Source organism: Poecilia reticulata, linkage group LG16 (assembly GCF_000633615.1).
Source record: "Poecilia reticulata strain Guanapo linkage group LG16, Guppy_female_1.0+MT, whole genome shotgun sequence".
NCBI classification, from domain to species: domain Eukaryota; kingdom Metazoa; phylum Chordata; class Actinopteri; order Cyprinodontiformes; family Poeciliidae; genus Poecilia; species Poecilia reticulata.
Window position 1 is genome coordinate 5128463 of NC_024346.1, and position 19149 is coordinate 5147611.

Consider the following 19149-nt stretch of genomic DNA (forward strand, 5'->3'; position numbering starts at 1 on the left):
CATCTTTCAGCCCGTCTCGCCTGTTGGTGTTGGATTACTTCATAACAGCAGAAATTGGCACATTGTACTGTATTGTACTTGGTTTTTTTTTTAGTGCGTTGTCTTTTCCGGCCTCGTTCCCACCCCCGCATATTCCTCCCGTCAGTCCAAGCTGTTGCTGATGCTCCCTGGGTCCAAATGAGGTCCACATTTCTCCCCTTCTGAGACGCCGGTGCTGTGCGGACAGACGAGGCTCGCCCTAAAAAATGAGGCTCAGCAGGACTGGAGATCCGTCGCTGACAGCCTCGTCTGAAGCAACCTGCTGGAAGTGGAGGTTGGTTTGGTCTGAAGTTGGCGCTCTCTGAACTGTGAGGCCCCGGGGCCCACAGCGGTGTTGTGCCTCAACAGTGCGATGCTGAGTAGTAATCTGCCACAGCTCTTTGCAGAAGAATGTAATTCAGGATGAAATTAGGGATTTTCTTGCCAAAGAGGCGATGTTTCTGATCAGTAGGACTTTGGTGTGTTTTGACATCAGCAGGTTTCAAAAGTTAGTTTAAAGTTGGTAAAATCTTCAGGATTTTGGTCTTTTTGCCAAAATGTTTCTACCTGCAGTTGTCAGATTACTTAACTCCAGCTGCAATCATCTCACTTTATTACTTTTTTATTTATTTTAATACTCCGGTATTGACCCCTTGCACATGACGTCACTCTTCAGAACTGTTCCTGCTCCGCCATGATGGACGTCAAAACAACCAACGCGCTCTGATAGAGCCTGCCAGAAAACAGAAATCTGTAGCCTAATATCGCTTTTATTTAGTTGATTTCACTTTTAAAATGGTCATAGGGTGCTGCGCGGTCGTCTGCTGAAAAAGACAAGGATGCAAACCATTTTATTTTATAAGTTTTAATGAGGAAAGATGCCGAAGACGATGGATCGCAGCCGTTAATCATAATGACCGTCAGCCCTCGGTGTAATCGCGGATTTGCAGCGAACACTTTTTACAAGGTAAGAAGATTAACGTTCATACGCTTTATAAGTAAGCAGAATTAGAAAGATATCAAATATCGCATTATGGAGAAGGTACGTAACCATTAGTAACCATGGAGACAGTGCCGCACTGCCATGTAGCCTAGCATGTACGAAAAAAAAACTGGTTAGCATCTCATCTTTTGTACGTTTTTCGATTTTGCTCCGGTTTAATGGGAAACGCTGTTTATGACGTGGTGACATAATTCATGTGGTGTGAATTCAGGTAAAGTCAGTAATTTGACGAACACCTCGTGGGGGAGGAGGTATGGGTCGGTTGTTAAGCTAGCCATTTCCAACTTTTATAAATACCCACACCTGGTTGGGTCTATGAGTCCCAACCAGGTGTGTTACGTTCAGACAAATTAGTTCGACTCGAACAAGTAGAAGCCATGAATAAACTGGCAAAAACAACTTTGGAAAACAATTTCAGTCGTTCTGTTCAGTTCACCTGACTCTCACTTCCGACCTTGAATGATAAAGTGACGACCCTTCTTAGTTCGTCTCTGGTCCAATAGCTGGACTTCAGAACAGACCAACTCACGTTCATTGTATTTATTCTAACGAGAGAGAAAACCAAGTGCTATACATTAAATAAAATGCAATAAGCAATCAGAGCAATGGCTACTTTGCTTGACAGCAGCTAACAGTTGTAAAAGAAAACGTCAGCTAAAATGCGCAACATTATAACAGTAAAAAAAAAGGAGAAATCTATCCAAAGCATGACAAAATTACACACGAAACACTGTAGATAATTATATTGTCTAAAATATATATGCTTAAATATAATACTTTTAAAAATTCACAGAGCTGATACACAGTTACAGACAGAAGCCGTCCATTACTGGTTGCTATGGTAACCACCAACCGTCAAACGCAGCATAGCAGAATTTGCATAGCAATAAATGTCAGGGAGAAAATAACTTTTTGACTAAACACAATGAATTTGAAGAATAAATACTTTTTTTTTTTTACAAACTTCACATCTATAATTTTGTTAAAATAAAACCAAACAAAGTCAGAATAATTTGTCTGTATCTGCTTTTCATATTCAACTAATTTAGTTTTACAACCCCTTGTATTTTTGTTCTGTACTTGAATATTTAACGTGTTTTTAAACTGCTGAGTTGCAGTTTTTGTTGGATCTTATGTCCTGATTTCTTGTTTTTTTGTTACTTCACAGTCTATTTGAGAACCTTAAGTTTGTCTCTTTAGTACTGTTTACTTCTGTTAGGGCAACATTACGCATTGTGGATGGTTTTCTGCATTAGGAACTGAATAACTCGTAAAGCCATCAAACAGTCAAAGTAGCCAAGTATTCTGGACAAAAAAGCCTGGACTTAAATCCAATAAAACATCTCTGGAAATACTTAAAATGTCTGCCTAGTGCGCTTCAGAGTAACTGAAGAGACGAATGGGAGGAAATACTCCAACACAGGTGTGCCAAGGTTGTAGAGACATAACAAGTAGACCTCAGACTGCGATTACTGCCATTGTTGCTTCAACAAATTCAGCACAAAATTGTATCCCAGCATCACAGGAACTTATCCTATGATCATTTAGATAATTATTTAGGGTAAAAAGACAATGAAAGTAGAAAGTGTTGATGCAAATCTGAAACATTTGCATCAAGGTAAAAACCTTTAATCTGTAATCTGAGGCTCGTGTTTAGATATTCTCTACAGGGGTGATCTGAGCAGGACTCAGATCTAAACATTGTCTGCTTTTTAAATGCCAACAGGGCTGATTTTGTGTCAGAGTTTAGTAATTGGTCCAAATTAAGTCCAACAATTATCTACAATTACTTTAGTGGGAGGACGAGATCGCACATCAGCCTTGGTTATTTGTGTTTGAAGGTGGCCGCTGGGTCAGTGGAGCTCCATCAGAAGGTGGAGGAAAGGAGCAAATGACTCATCTCCCCTGGATGAGAGAGCGCGTGGGTTTCTGTGGGTTTTTCTTCCTGATTTGTTTTTATAAACGAGAACGTCCAGAAAGGCGAAGATGGGGAATGTCAAAACTGAGATGATACGAAAAACACTCACTGCATAAAACAAGGTTCTGTCTGGAAATAAGAGGACGATATAAAGGAAGGAAGGCGGGCTAAGCTGGAAGAACAAGATGGATGTAAAACACTGAAATAGAAGTAAAAGTAAACACAGAAGATCTCAGCAAATAGAAATAATAAAATTCTACAAGAAAAGACAAGGAAGTCAAAAGAGAAAAAAAAACAGGATTTAAGAAAAGTAGAAAATCAGAAAGACAGAAAATAATGAGCTCAAAAATGGTAGTGAGAGAATAAACAAGGAAAGAAGGATCAAACTGGAGCGTTTTAATAAATTAAAGGAAATAGTATGTAAGGAGAAAGCACAGAAAAATAAGAGAAAATGTGAAGGGAAGAAGGACAAACAGGAGCATAGAAGAATAATAAAGAGATGATAATGTAGGACAGCTAGTTATATTTACTGTATTGTAACTTTTGGAGGGGGGGGAAGTATGTTAAAGAGTAATCTACAGCATTGTACTTTTCCATTTAATGTAGCAATATCACAAAGTATAGCTGCTTTTATTTTTATAATTTTTTGGGGCTTCTCTACAGTAAATAGTGATTTTATTGTTATTTTTTAATTATGCATTTGTAATACCTCTTTAAAAAAGTAGAATTCAGTACCTGAGTACCATTTAAAAACAGCTTTTACTCTCACTTGAGTAATTTCTTGGATCAATGCTTTGCCTTAGTTGCGTAAAATATGCTAAAGTAGTGCAATGAGTAAAATATAAACGGACACAGGAAAACAAAACTGAAAGAAACTCGGCTGAACTGAAGGAAATGGGTACAGTTGGGGTAAAAACTGAAATAATAATGGAAGGAGGATAAAAGAAAGATTGAGATAAAAAAATAAAAGAAGCAGAAAAATAAAACTCAGACTGAAAGAGAAGCAACAGGCTGTACATAAAACATGGGAAAAGAGACAACAAAGGACAAATAAAAGAGAGCAATAAAACAGAGGGCAACAGATGCTGGATGGATCTGCTACTGAAACACTTGCTGATAGAAAACTTAAATAAGATTTAGCACAACAAGATGTTCTGCGTTGAATTATAAAACATTTCTTTTTGCCTCAGTGCCAGTAAAAGTTCAGTGAATTGAGTTTGAAGCTGAGTGAGAGGCGAGTTAGTTAGAAGCAGCTGTGAGTTTGACTCGTTACGCCCCCGCGTCTGCAGAGTCTCCATCATGCTGACAGCCATGCTTCTGCTCGCTTCGCCGTTCAGACCCGCAGACACCAGCAGGGCTCAGCGTCTCCTCTCGGTCTCCATCACCTGCGTCCTCCTTCCCCCCTCCCCCCAACTCCTCAGACGCCGTTCAATCAGGCCCACCTCCAGTGAGCGAGACAGGACGTTCATCCAGAGATTACTCCCACAGAAGAGCAGAACATGCTGCTGTAGAGACGTCTGACAAGAGCTTTTATTTGGGGATCATCTTCAAGCTTTCACAACTCATTTCATCTAGATTTGTTTGCTTAATCCTAATTTAAAGGGATTTTTCTCCAAGTTTAAATAAACAGGAAGAAGTGAACAGAAATGCATCAAAATGGACAGATATGCCAAAAAAAAAAAAAAACTAAAACTTAATTGCATTTTAAGCAACAACAAAAAAAAAGCTCCACACCAGCTGCATTTCCATTAACCATAAAATTGCACAAATTGATGATGAATGTTTTTCATATTTCACACATTTCACCAACAAAACATAATAAAAGTGTAACTTTCCTACTTTCTAAGTGTAAATACAATATCTTAATACTCATTCGAATGCATGCAAATACACCACTTGTTTGGTGACTGAGAGTCTGAAAAAGGAATATGACGAAAGTTTGGCTTATGTAGTCGTACCTCTTGTCTGCCCTACAGTTCACAACATCAAATAAAATTTTATTTGCATAGCACATTTCAGCAACAAGGAATTTCAAAGTGTTTTACATCATAAAAACACAGAAATACAAAGTCAGAACATACAGTCAACAATTGAAGCATTACATTTTGCCATCATTACACATTTATTAATGTTTCACTGATTATGTTTCAAAAGCAACTCTAAACAGGTGTGTTTTTAGTCCAAATTTAAAGGAACTCAGTGTTTCGGCTCTTTTGCAGTTTTCTGGAAGTTTGTTCATGAATAATCTTCCAATTTTCCATATCTCTTCTAAACCAAAAATAGTTCCTGAACCAAATGTAAATAATACATACGCACACATACATGTATATAAACACACACACAATAACTGATCTACACACAAATCTCCAAGCATTTGCTTTAATTCCCAGCCATATCACCCCTGTTCATCCCTGGACCTTTTTAATAATAACCATTTTGAGACTTTTCTTAAAAAACCTTATGCTTGGACTCTTAAACTCTTTGCTGAGTTTATTCCAAATATTCACACCACTGACTGAGATGCACATTCATTTCATGGTTGTTTGAACATTTAAAATTCTGACCTCGAGGTCATATAACCCCACTCTTATCAGTAAACAATTTTTGAATATTATTAGTTAATAGTTCATTGCAGGCCTTATAAAGGTTTGGGAGTTTGAGGAGGTAGGAATCTATTAATAAATTGTTGGTATGGCAATAAAAATCAACCTTGTGAACAATTCGGATGGCTCTTTACGGTTCACAATGGCTGAAGTGAAGTTTTGTAGGTGTTGCCCCAAACTTCCACACAGATTTCCACAAATTGAAATCATGAAAATAAACTTATTTAATGGAAACACGATTGAGACACTTCTTTCTCATCATACAAGTGACATGATCAACAGCTGGATCTTACTACTGACAAAAACCACGAAGACAACAGCAGGAAGTAGTAGGAGGTTGTTGATGGTTTGTTTTTGTTTTCCTTTGGACAACATGCAGCTGGTTCCACCAGACCTCTAACAAACTTTATGTGTCTTGAATCCGAAGCTGTTCTGTAAAATCGGCAACGGCAATTTTCCCAAAATGCCGCAAATGTAGCCGCGCCCAAATATAAGGGCCTTGTTGCTCTACTTCTCCTCTGAAGTCAGAAATATGATGGCAGAAATATGAATATGTCTCATACAACTGTTTACATTAATCTCTACCACAATTTTTAACAATGTATCGCGTAAACACATTTATTTACATGTGATTACAATTTCATTTCCTATTAAATGGAAACACCGTAATTGCAAAATTGTAGTTTTTCAACATTAGCAGAATATAAACAAAGATTTGCTCACATTTGTAATGAATACTCGGACAAATATTGAAAATAAGGTATTTTGCTAACACAGTGTGATGTGTGGAGGGGCTGTCACATTTTTTCCGACAAAAAAATGTTTCTTTGTCTTTTTGGAAATGCATTCAACCTTGTGGTGCAGAGATTTACTGGAACATAAAAGGATGATGTGAAAAAACACAAACCGGTTAGTATCCGTTGCATTTCCTAAAACCAAAACAGCACATCTTCAGTTTGAGTTTTAGTCGTGACATTTGTCACAATGTTCAGCAGAATTAGTCATGGCATTCTTAGAAGAAACGCAGAGTCACATTAGCAGGAAAAGCACTGATGAGCTTTGACACAATGTTCTTTTGGTCAGGACATGGTGACAGTTTCTGCAAATAAACAAAAAACAAAAGCATTTTTATAGAAGTTACCTACTGCAGCTCTAGCTTTATGTTAGGTCAGTTTCCAAACAGAAAAAGTAGAAATATGGTTTATTGTTTCACAGTTCAGGTCTCACAGCAGTAAGTTCAGATTTGTAGTAAGGACACATTTACAACATAAGAAAAATTATACTGTGCAGTTATTACAAAAAAATAGCATTCTCGTTAAAAAATAATGTCAGCTGAGTATATAAGAAGAAGTGTACAAAATGTGCATAAAAAAACAATATTATTATTAACAAGAAGTGAGAAAGCTGAGCCAACAAGGATGTTTTTTTGTTTGCATCACTCTGTTTGGATATGAAACAAGCACAAGTCATGTAGACACAATGTGTATTTAGCTTTTTGTACGTGGACAGCTAAAACTTAACAGTGTGAAAGTTTTCTGATAAAAGTGCAATTCTTAAATTTAGATTTTAGTAAAATTATTTTTTTGTGATTTTTGTGTTGTTACCCTATTTGTTACATACATGCAGTATGAGGAAGGTGAATATAAGCAGGTTCCACATCTCCATTACCAAAAGATGCATGGCCTGATCTTTCAGAGGAATAGAAAGTTAAGAATGATTAAATATTTTCCACATAATTACATATACTCTGGGCTTCTGGCGTTATTTTCATACATGTACCATCTATTTTAGGGCTACATGAGTTTTGATGTGATGGTAAGAACTGAATAATAGTAGGTCTATTCAGTTTTTGAACAAACTGAACTAGGGTGGTTCTGATTATTTATATATTGCATTAATATAATGAATTTACAGATGCTCAATAATAAGATGCTGCAGATCATAAAAGATTACGTCAAATAAAAGCGTTAATTTTGTTCATTCCAGAATTGTCACTTTGTATGGATGTTGCTGCTGCACCTCTCCCCTTGTGCCTGTTTTCCGCCTCACTCACTGCAGTGGCGAAGGAGAAGTATGTGAGTTTATCTATGGAAAACAACATAAAAAGGGGAAAAATAAAATCACCAACCTAATTATTTGATTTTGGTGCGTTGAAGCAGAGGAATATCTAAATGTTGCTTTACATGAGCCTCATAGGGATGGAGTTTGACACGTTCATAAATACAATATGTTTATGAACATCAAAATTCATGTGTGTGTCTCTGCATAAAACGACATGTAATGAGACATTATTCTTTTTACACAGCTTCAGGTACTTTTCATAATGCTGATTTCATGCTCATACATTAGCATTCAGTAATTAGGAATGTGAAGTTTATTTATGAAACACCTTTTCACTAAATACAGTAACAAAGTAGTAGTGTTATTCAATAACAAGTACAAATTAAACAAAAGCTTTGAAATCAAATTCCTCATATAAATCTTATTAAACCAAGTGATTTTAACCATTTTTCACTTCTTACTTTCACTTCCTGCACATATATGCATCTAATCAGGTACCTAATTAAAATATTTTAATTAATCATGGAGATAAATAATCAGAGAAGTGCTAAAATGTACTTTATATTAATTCATTTTATGGTGGAAGACGATGGACGAATGTATATTGTCTCAAGTCAAAAGACTATAATCAAGTAGCAATAAGCACTTTTAGGTTTTACTTCAGAATTTTGAGTCTGACAGTTGGACCCGATTAAAAAAGAAAGCACAGGACCTCTGAATTCCTGATTCAGAAATTATTTAAATTTGCTGTCAGACTCTGAAATGATGCAGAACCACTACCACAGACAGCAGAGAAGATAAAAATAATCATAGAGTAGTTGACTAATCTGGAAAAACATTGATAAACTAATTGATTACCAGTTGAAGCTCTCCGACATCCATCCAGTCATCTATATTAGATTCTTAAATGTTGTTTCATCTGTTCACTAACAGATTTTCTAACACCTCTTGTGGTTTTGTTCTTGCTTGGTCAGTTTCTGTAACTCAAGAGAACTCGTCTCAAAACTAAATATTCTCCTAAAGTCAGATGCTCTGCCTGCCTCACACAAACATTCACAAAATATTCCACAGAGACGAATTCCCAATCGATTTTTCCCATGAACACATGTCTTACACTCCCACTACCTCCACCCTTCTGTCCTGAGTTCTGAGCTTTTGCTCCCTCTGGACCAAAGTGAAGGATTGCAACTATTTTCTCCAAAAAGAAAAAAAAATAACCCTCAAACATAACAACAGCAAATTAGTCATCGCAGGCTGCCATAACATCTTGATTTGTGTCATAGCGTGGGAGCTGCGATGCGCTCTCAGCAGCACCCTTTGAGGAATCAACTCCATCAAAAAAAAAAAGAAAAAAAGAAGGGACTGCGGGTTTTTGGAAGCGTCCCGCATCGCTCCCCGAGAAATGATTTATGAGGCCAAATCATTCACAGCGCTCACTTCCTGTCAGTGAAATCTCCAGACGTCCTCCCGTGTTTTATACTGTCACGTCCCATCAAGATGGCTGCTTGTGGAATTTAGTGCATGGCTGCACTCGCCTTGTCCGCACATGTGTTTCTCTGCAGGAAGCACCGTACCATTTGACTGTCCTCATCCCCTTTTAACAACTTTTTTTTAATACACTTCTTTTACGCACAGACTCACTTTGTGTTTTCTTTATACTTCTTAATCATCTTTTTGGCAGTGGCTTAAGCATTGGTACTGACAGATATACTGTGTCGTGCAAGACTCTCAGGCTCCTAAATTTCTCAAACGCCTGGCTTTAAATTCAGCGTCATCTGTTGGCCTCGCGACTTCCTTTCCGACGCTGCTGTGATATTTAACGGGCCTCTGCTCAGGCACTTGAAGATGCTGAAACACTTGCGTAACAGCAGACACAAGGGGGTGTCATGTATAATTGTTTTTAATGACCAAATGATCTTCTTTGTCTTACTTTGCGGCAAATGAATTGTCCACATCCAAGTAGCGGCATGCACGGATGACATTTATTGATTCGCATCAGGGCACGAGTGCCTAATTGGCTGTTTTGGAACTGACCCGACTCGTGATGGCCCCTTCAGCTGCCAGCTCTCCTCCCAAAATGGCTGCCCTGACCACAAGCCTTCAGTTGGCCCAGCACATTTCAAAGAGCTCAGCTGTAAATCCTTTTTCTTCTCCCTTCTCCCTCGTTGCTCTTCCAACGTCTTCATTACTCAAGCTGTTTTGTCAGCACACCATTGGGTGTAACAGAATACCATACTGACCGACATTTAGGTCATTTCCTCCTCTTAAGACCAGATATTGCTTTGCCGCAAAGGTAGCTGGATAGCCAGATTGGAGCCCTTCGTTGCCAGATTGGGGACCCGGCTAATCTAATTAGAGAGTTAGGGAAAGAGGCCCCAGGGGCCCGCAGGACTGGGACTGTGGTGGAGCCAGGACTGGTTCCCCCAATTTGAAAAACTATGCGCCGCAAAATACAATGTGGTAATGTCTGCGGGCCTAATTCTTCCGGAGGGGAGAGAGCTGGACTCTGGGCTGCAGACAGCCACATCCCTCGCTTCAGAGGGAGAAAGAAAAGAAAAGAGAGGGCAGAGAAGAAAGAGTCCAAGGATGATTTATGTCCTGCTGCGCGGACGCAGAAATAAATCCAGCGACCTAGAGCAGAGAGGGAAGGAGGCCATAAAGCACAGGATCGGTTCAGAACTGGTTCCCTTTTTCTAAAACCCCAAATGAGCTAAATTGTTCCCAAACGTCAAAACCAATCGCTTTGTTTTATGTCTCCAAGGCCTTTTATAAAAGTATTCCCATCCTTAAGAGCGGGTGTTTCAGTCTCCAGGGTTAACTCTGGTTTGATGGAGCTAATAATTAGTCTTCAGTCGTGAACACGGTGATAGCTGCGTGGGAGGCCTCTTTTAAAAAAAATGCACCTCTAATTTGAGCCGTAGAAGTTATTGAGGTTGTTGCTCTTTTCCTCGCCTCCAGCTCTCAGTGGTGGATGGAGGGGGGGGGGGATGGAGGGGGGGGCGGCACGGTGTCATGTTTTCTCACGCACAAACACACATGTGTGCACCTCCAGGTGGCCGAGAGCTGTGCGTATATTTCACACCCACTCTGCTACGATCAATTTCACTTCTTTGCATGCGTCTAGTTAAGTGTGCAACTTTTACAAGGTAGAGCGGGATCAGTTTCCCAGTTTCTTTCCGTCACCATTAAATGGTCCTGATCGTGACCAGTAAAATGATCGTTACTCTCATCCGTGACCTCACGAGAATCTGTTGAGGCGGACGAGCTGTGGTAAAACACTCAGAGTGCAGCAGCAAGCTCTTTTTAAGATACAAAGCAACAAATAAATTCATTACCATTGTAGTTAGTAACAGTATCTTTAATATCTACATTCAGAGACAGATTGTAAAAAGATTAACTTTAGAGTAGATTAAAAAAAACAGCTGAACTAAAGGAAAAAATATAAAATTTGAATGCCTTAGAAACAGTAATATCTCAAATCTACTTAGACCATGAAAATCATATGAAGCTTTTTCTCTAAATTACATTTTTATCAGTGTATTTATCACTCCTATTATGTAAATGACATTTTCTCATTTCATTGAGTTAAACATTAGCTACTTTAGCTGATCCTAATTCTAATATACCAGTCAATGTAACTAGTTATCAAATTCTAATGCTTATCAATCAAATTTGTTGATTAAGATCAATTCTCAAACTTAAATGAAGTCAGTATTTTTAGATTTTCTTTAAATTTTATGTAATTTTTATTAGAAAGACAAATGTCAAGTTGGTTGTGCAGCCAGCTCTACTTCTGCTTTTCAAAGGTGCATGGATTGCACATCTGTTTGCAGCCATTTTCACATGCAAGGGTATAAACATTGAGTTAGGGGGCGTGGCCAGCAGCTGTCCTGCTGCTGGCCACGCCCCGGAATATTAGGATTTAAAGTGAAGCCATACAGCCAATGAGCTAAAGGGAGAATGTAACTGACCAATCATCAATACTTCCTCTCTGACATCAGAAAATTTCCCTATTTCTCAGAGTAATTAGCTCTCGTTGCACATTGAAGGTATTTGAACACATTTCACAGAATAAAAGTTGCTTTAAAGTGTAACTAACCCCTCTGTAAAAGCATCACACCAAATTTCCACCAAAGTGGGCGGGGCCAAGAGACAATATGGGGCGTGGCCAAGTGTGGGGATGAGCAGAGGAGTGATGGATGAGGGAAAGCAATTCTTGCCAACTCTGTCACTACATTTAGCAACCTTTCAGACCCTCTGGCAATGTTTTATCAATAAAGCAACTAGTGATCAATCTAACAAAATATTTTTATTTAATAACCTGTTTAGACAGTTTATCAGCGAAAAGGTTTAAAGACTCCTTATCAGTAAGTTTACAAAGTAATGGCAAAATATTATTTTTTAAAAGTTAAATGATTAAAATGAATGACATGCATGCTTCTTCTCATTTGTTATTGGGAGTTTATTTTGTCTCCGTAAAAAAAACCCAACAAAATCAGCCGGCTAGTTAAATTAAAGAAAAGAGCAGGAATATTTTGAAGATCAAATGTTGGCTCACACTGCATTCCCTAAATGTTATTTAATCTGAGAACAAGTTTTTTTCTCATAAGACAATTTCTTAAAAAATAAATAAATAAAAAAAAAAAGAGCCACCTGGATCAAACCTCCCACCTTTCACCCCAATAATATGGTGCACAGTGAAACAAGGATACCTGCTCTAATACAATTTAAATGTCTCTGGAAACATAATTTTTAAAACTTCCACTAAATTTGAATGGGTGCCATAAATATTGATAGGTAAAGTACACAGTTAATGTAGTACACTTTCATAAATCCCACGTGAAGCCATAAAGTGAAACAAACAGCCTTTTCTGTCTCCCTGTGAATTCTGTTTGGCTTTATATGTACAATTAATCTTTCGAGAAAGATTTTCAACTTTTGTTTTCACAAAGTGAGGAGCACAGAGGGAGCTGATGAAGGTTTTAGTTTATTAAAACAGAGCTGACGTTCCTCAGAGGACGTAAACTGTGGAAAAGCCATACAATAACAACAGGGGTCATCAGTTCTCAGATATCAAACATGTCTCATCTGACTACTTCTGTTCACATGACCGGACAGAACATCTGATGTTTCAGCTACAAGACAATGAACATTTTTGTTTAGTGTGTAGGAAACACAGCCACAGATTAGCTACGTGCCTAATTTGAAATATGAAAACATCTTATGAGTTTTCATTTGTTAGAGAAAGTTGAAACTTAAACTTATGCCTAATTTATATTTACTTTTACCTCAGCAGCTAATTATTTGCAGCACTTGGAAGCTTTTACTTCTGTCATAGAATCCTAAATAAAGAAATAAAAATCTACCAAGGCATATAAATAATTTATTAGATAATGTCAATGTCAGCAGCCTTATGTTTGTTGTAATGTAAATTTTAAGCTAGTTTTAGCCATAGACTTAAATATTGAGATATTACAAAATCAGACATGTTTTTCATTTGGAATATTAATAAGATTTTCACTTTAAGACAATCCAGTCATTTTTTTCCCACTGGTGAGAACTGGTAAAACAGTTAGTTGTGCTAATCCTAATGCTAACCATAAACTTTAGTTCAGCTAGCATGCTATACCAACTCCATATTTAGTGAAAGCTAATGATAAAGCTTTAAACAAGCATTAATTCAACCATGTTGAATTATGTGTCAGTGATTACCAAGTAAAATAGTACTTTTTAAGGAAAAATTTATTTGTGGCAGGCTAAGTGCGCTAAGCATCTTCAAACTTGGCAAAGATGCTAAATGAAAAACTAGTTCCTCTATCATTGGATTAGCGAAAGTTTTCCTGTAACTTCTATTTTTGTTTTTTTCACACAGACAATACTTTATTTTTAGAATTATGCATTGTGTGATTTGCTAAACAATGCATCAGTTTCATCATATGTAGTATATTCTGATAGACATGTCTGTTTTATAAAGCTGAAATTAATGATCAAAACCTAGAATAACTTAACGGTTTTTGACACTAGGTAGTATAGATTTTTTTGTGGATGTGGAAGTGCTAAGATGGTTCCCATTCTGTGAACTAATGCATATTGGGAGTTTGAACTGGTAAAATAGGGACTTATGAGCATGTTTAGAGGGTGAATCAAGTATTTACAGATTTAATAAGTGGTTCCTAACCATTTAAATACTCGGTGTTCACTCGGTGCTACATAAAACCAATGAGAATATTTTTTAATACAGAAATGCTCTCCTATAGTCTACACAATCATGGAAGACTGCTCAACTAACAGTTGTGCAGCAGCTGGTCAGTGACATCAACCACAAAGAGATTAAGCACAAAAGGACAATGTTAAAATAGCTGGTTGTTCATGGAGTTAATCAGTTATATCAAAGTTTTTTCCCCAATAAATGCTATTTATTAGCTAATGTATATAGACAACTAATACTAGACCCGTATTTGTTTGCTGTAATGCTAACTATAAGTTGGTACTAGTTTATTCTCACATTTTGTTTCAGTTTTAAAGATCTTTTAAATAGATAAGAGACAAGTGCCTCAACAACAAACACTAAAAATATCAAGTTTTTTTATTATTTCTTTTTAGGTGGTAGATAGAAATGTCTTGGAAATACATGAATACATTTTTACAAACTTTCTGATCCTATTGTTGTTTGCATGCAAAAGAATTTAAATTTACAGAATATTCAAACAGCGATTCACGCTTCAAAAGGTCGACACATCGATGTTGAACTCACAACTCTCCCATTACGTCACAGCCACGCTGCCAACGTTTATAACCTTACAGCAAAATGCTAAATGTTTTATGTGATGCTGAAACCGCTTTCAAGCAAAAATAAAAGTTGCATTATGAAAGCTGAAAAGAATTTGAATGTCATGAAGAACTTTAAGATTTTTGTCACGCAATTCATGAAGTAGAACTTACATTTGTTACAGATTCATTGCACAGAGAGTAAAGTCTCCTCGGTTCATTCTGATGCTTCTTAAATTTTTAAAATGGATTTTACTTGATAATCCTCTGTGGTTATTCCTGTTGCTAGTACTCCTTTTCCTACTACTTGTTTCTCTTCCACTCAACTTTCCTTGAATACAGTACTTAACATTTTCAGGATTATGGTTTTCTTTGAAACACTGAATTTTGTTTTTTTATTATCTGTAACTACAAGAAAGAAACTATTAGTAAAAAGCTTTTTCACGGCATTCAAATTTTTTTAGCTATACTTGTGACTGCAAAAGCCTATTTTCAATTTACATTAGTAAATTGTTCCTGTGCAGTTATTGTTTCCTCTGAAACCTGATTATGCGTGGAAAGAGCTGCACACTGCATAAAATCTGAAACAATTTCAACAAACTGTGACTGAAGTGATGAATGGGCTCGTGACATAATGTGACAAACATGTTTTTTTTCCAGTTTCCACTGTTGTAACCCACAGAGATCCATCCATTAATGCAGTAATTGAGCCCTGAGTATGCAGTCCTCTGGACAATGATGCATTTTCCGTTAACAGAGAAAATTTCCATTATTTCTACAAAGAAAAAACCTTGGAAAAACATTGTTTCTTGATGCAGTTTCATATTCAGCATCCATTCCTCCTCTCTGGTGTTCTCACATGCTGTAAATCCAAAACAAAGCTCTCCATCTCGCCTTCACTCCTTCCCTCTGACGTTGACTAATTGTGCTTTCTGCAGATTAAAGCCACCAGATGCCCGGGAGAAACTGGCCAAACCCCCGTAAACTCACAGCTCTTTTTCTAGAGCTACCCTTTCTTGTGGAGAGCAGCAGGAATGCCAGCCATCTTCCCATCAGCACGAGACGCCGCAACATGTTCTCTTTAAAGAGGGTGTTTACAGTGAGCCGTTCCGCTGATGTGGGATAGATTTATTGCTTATTTACTCTCAGGCTTGGCCTGGCTTTTTGTTGCTCCCCTTTCTGATCACTTTCGATGCCTCACGCCAGACCACGAAGTGATGGCGGCATGTAAACACAACCAATGAGAGCTTGAGTCCAGGAATGTGTGTTGGTGCTTGTGTTGGTGTGAGAACAGGGCATGCAATCTGTGCAAACACACCCATGCCTGCAAATGTGTTTGTGTATTTATACAGAGGATCTGTACATACATTTATGCATCAGCACCACTAACTTGTGTATTTTTAAACTTTTTTAGCATTCCACAAAGTTTGTGTGTGTGTATATTTTGCCTCCCACTCAGAGTTGTGTAATTAGTCGGTTACAATCAGCGCCTTATAGAGGATCAATCAGGTGGAAGATAAACATCTGCTTGTATGACACACTTCATTAAGAGGGAAAATGGTGCTGTGTGATCACAGAACATCGTTAAGGTATTTACAAAACTGCGGCACTTTTTAACACGACTAATCCTCATCATGTGAGACAATTCATCTACATTCGGGTATACAAATCTTACACGGTATTCTAAATCCTCCCTGTTTTGTCTTTATTCCTGTAGTCGGGACAACATTTTTTGACATGAGGCACAATAACTATATTTGAAATGCATAAAACATGAGCAAACCAACTGCTAAGCAAAAGCAATACTTGAGGTTGAAGCAGGAAGTTGAAGTGTAAACTCTGATGGATGTTTACAACAGACATATTTTAACCATTGTTTCTTTTGTCAAATATGTGAACAACAATGAGGTTTGTCTAATTATCTAACTTCTTTTGTTTTAGTGTGTTTAGTTTCTCAGATCAAGTGCTTGTCAAATCCCAGAGGAACAAAAAAGCTAAACAACATGCAACATCGTAATTTAAAGAAAGTAGATTTGTTTTACATTAAAAACAAATCCGTTAACCGTCATGAGACGCATCCCTTCATCCCACTTTTGCTCATCAGCACATTGTTTCATAGGGTTAGAAGTTATGAAGTCAAAGAAAAAATACGCTCCCATGTTGCCTTTTAAGACATTTAACACTGCTAAATGTTAAAAAATGTTTTTAAAACATCCCACCAGCTTTCCTTGCTCTTGTAAATCTCTGAAATATGAGTGTGATTTAAATGTGGCCCAATGTTCACAACACTTAATCTTATATGATGAAATGCAAATGCTTTACTCACCTCATGATGCCATAGACACGAAACTGAAAGTGAAAAGAATCCAATTCAGCTAATAATTAAAACTTCATTTTAAGATGATAAACCAAAAAAATTAAACAGAAACAAAAACTGGATAGTGCTGAAATTCACTATTTGTACTCACTTTGATTAAACACCATTGATCTCAGTCTACATGATTTATTCATCTTTGAAGTTTTTTTTTAAAAGTAATGAAATCTTGTGAAGTATTGTTTTTTTTTTCTTGTCTCTCTACACCCCTAATTAGTGAATCCCCAGTATTTGTAGGAGGTTATGTGACCACAAGCGCCAGTAAAACCAAAATCTGAAATCTTTGAATCCTCGATATTCCCTGTAGAAACACGAATGATTTCCTATTTTAACAGTTCAGACACCAACTATAGCCTGAAATGCATCTTTACATGCAGTGGAAACCATCTTGTTTGGACTGACCGTTTTGCAAACACCAGCCAGTAGTAGGTCAGATAGCACAGATTTTCTGTGGAATATTTTAGATACGCTCTACAACAAAAATCTGCAAATACACAAATTTCCCATTAAAAAATTTGGTGTTGCATCGCATAAAAAAAAAGCACCACAATCAGGAGTCCACTGTCTCTGATTTACAACTCATCTGTCCACAAATTACTGTCATTTCAGGTGCAGCTACACCATACAAAACCATTTTTAAAGGGATACATTTTTTTCCAATAGTCTATAGTCTATAAAATAGTCTATACAATAAGTTTTTAGCAACAACATTGACATTAACAACATCCTAAGTGAGTATTAACATCGTCATTCCCCTTATTCTCTATAGGACTTAGGCATATTTGGTTTTCTGTTGTTTTAAAAGTTTCAGTTGTTGCTCTGACCATAAATATTCTCAAGTTTAGGCAAGTAGCTTTTTTTTGGAGCCATTTCCTGAATTTTTAGACTCCACCTATACGTCTGACTTGAATGGGATTTTCTCATGTTTTTCCCACTTTAAACAGCGACTGAGAGAAATGAGCCTTCAAATTGGTCATCCTGAGGTTCTTTCACTGCAATGAAAGACTCATTTATTTGAAGGTGTAACAGCCAAAATTAGCAAATAAGCAGGAAGGGCACTAAATACCTAATAAGGCTGTATTTCTAATAAAGCTACTCATTAAAATGTCTTACATTTAATTATAAATTGATTTATGTACTTTATTGCTTCCAGTCAACCTGAAAGTGAATGCTAATTTGTTAAAAGTAGTGTTATATTCCCATTCTACTCACCCAGAAGTTGTTGTACTTTGTGTTTAATTGTAACTGTACACCCACTTTCTTTAAACTACAGATTCCAGTTTTCAGCAGATGGTCAGTAAAAATAAACACACACCAGAGGGATTTCAGTACACTCAGATGTTGTTTGTACACTTGGCAAATCGCTTCATACCATGCGTCAAAAACGTCCAAAAAAATAATTAAAAAAATCTGTTCAACCCCAAGTTCATTCACCCACAAATCATGTATTAATACAACGCATCACGTAATCTCTCTGTAGCCGCAGCAATAGGAACTGATCTCTAGATGTGAATCAGTGATTATTTGTGATCCAAGTGCTGGAAATCCTGCAATAATTCCTGAATGAGGCTGTTGTACTGAGAGACTACGTCCTTTTTGTTAAGACAAACTGCTCTGATGCAGCTGTTCGACTCCAAATGTTAGCCTCTGTTTTCTGTTCTTCCTCATATTTTCTTTCCTAAACCTCTTGGTCTCTCCTACATATCTTCATTCCCAATCATTTCCCACAAAAGGAAACATTTGATGTCTGTAAAATACAGCCAGCAGTAGACTATTTGCAAGTTGCAGTAGTGGCAAATCTGCACTAGTTACCAATGTGAAACCTTTTTCTTTTAATATTTAATAACATAACAACATAGCCCATTTAATGCAGTGCATTACTGTAATTCATAATTCAAGTTTATTCATAATACAAGGAAGAATGCTTTACAGGACGATCAAAGAAACTGAAGTAAAATAAAATCATCTGATAGATCAGAAAGACGTGTAAAGCATAAAATAAAAGCATAAAAACATGAGTATATAAAAGGAATAAACATCAAAACTACAATATGTAAAGGTGGTCTTCAGTAGGTCATAAAAAACAAAATTTTTTGCACAAAATCATTTTTAGAAAATGAGATTTTACTCTGTTCTGCCTATGTTGAGTTACTTTCATAATGAGCCTCTTTAGGGCATCTTGTCACTTTAAATCCAAGGAGCTGCTGCTGGCCACGCCCACCACTCAACGTGAAAAAGGCTGCGTTGCTAGGTAATGAGGCATGGCTCCTGAGGTTGCTAGGTAACAGGTAGTGCCAGTTGAATGTGACTTAACAATCAGGAGGTTTTTGAAATGGACCATTTTCAGACACCAAAAACATTAAAGTACTGCCCAAAAACAGCTGAATGGATTTTTTTAAGCACT

The 19149-nt window shown here is 37.1% G+C and overlaps 1 protein-coding gene and 1 long non-coding RNA gene across 3 annotated transcripts in view; both read left to right on the forward strand.

Annotated features, from left to right (window-relative positions):
* The window catches only part of crppa (CDP-L-ribitol pyrophosphorylase A), an 82371-nt gene that overhangs the window by 48125 nt on the left and 15097 nt on the right, over positions 1-19149 (forward strand). The gene's annotated exons all lie outside the window — the stretch shown is intronic.
* LOC108167034 (uncharacterized) lies at positions 699-15792 on the forward strand. The gene is made up of 2 exons (XR_001777434.1): positions 699-985; positions 15310-15792. It is a non-coding gene; the product is annotated as an uncharacterized LOC108167034 (long non-coding RNA).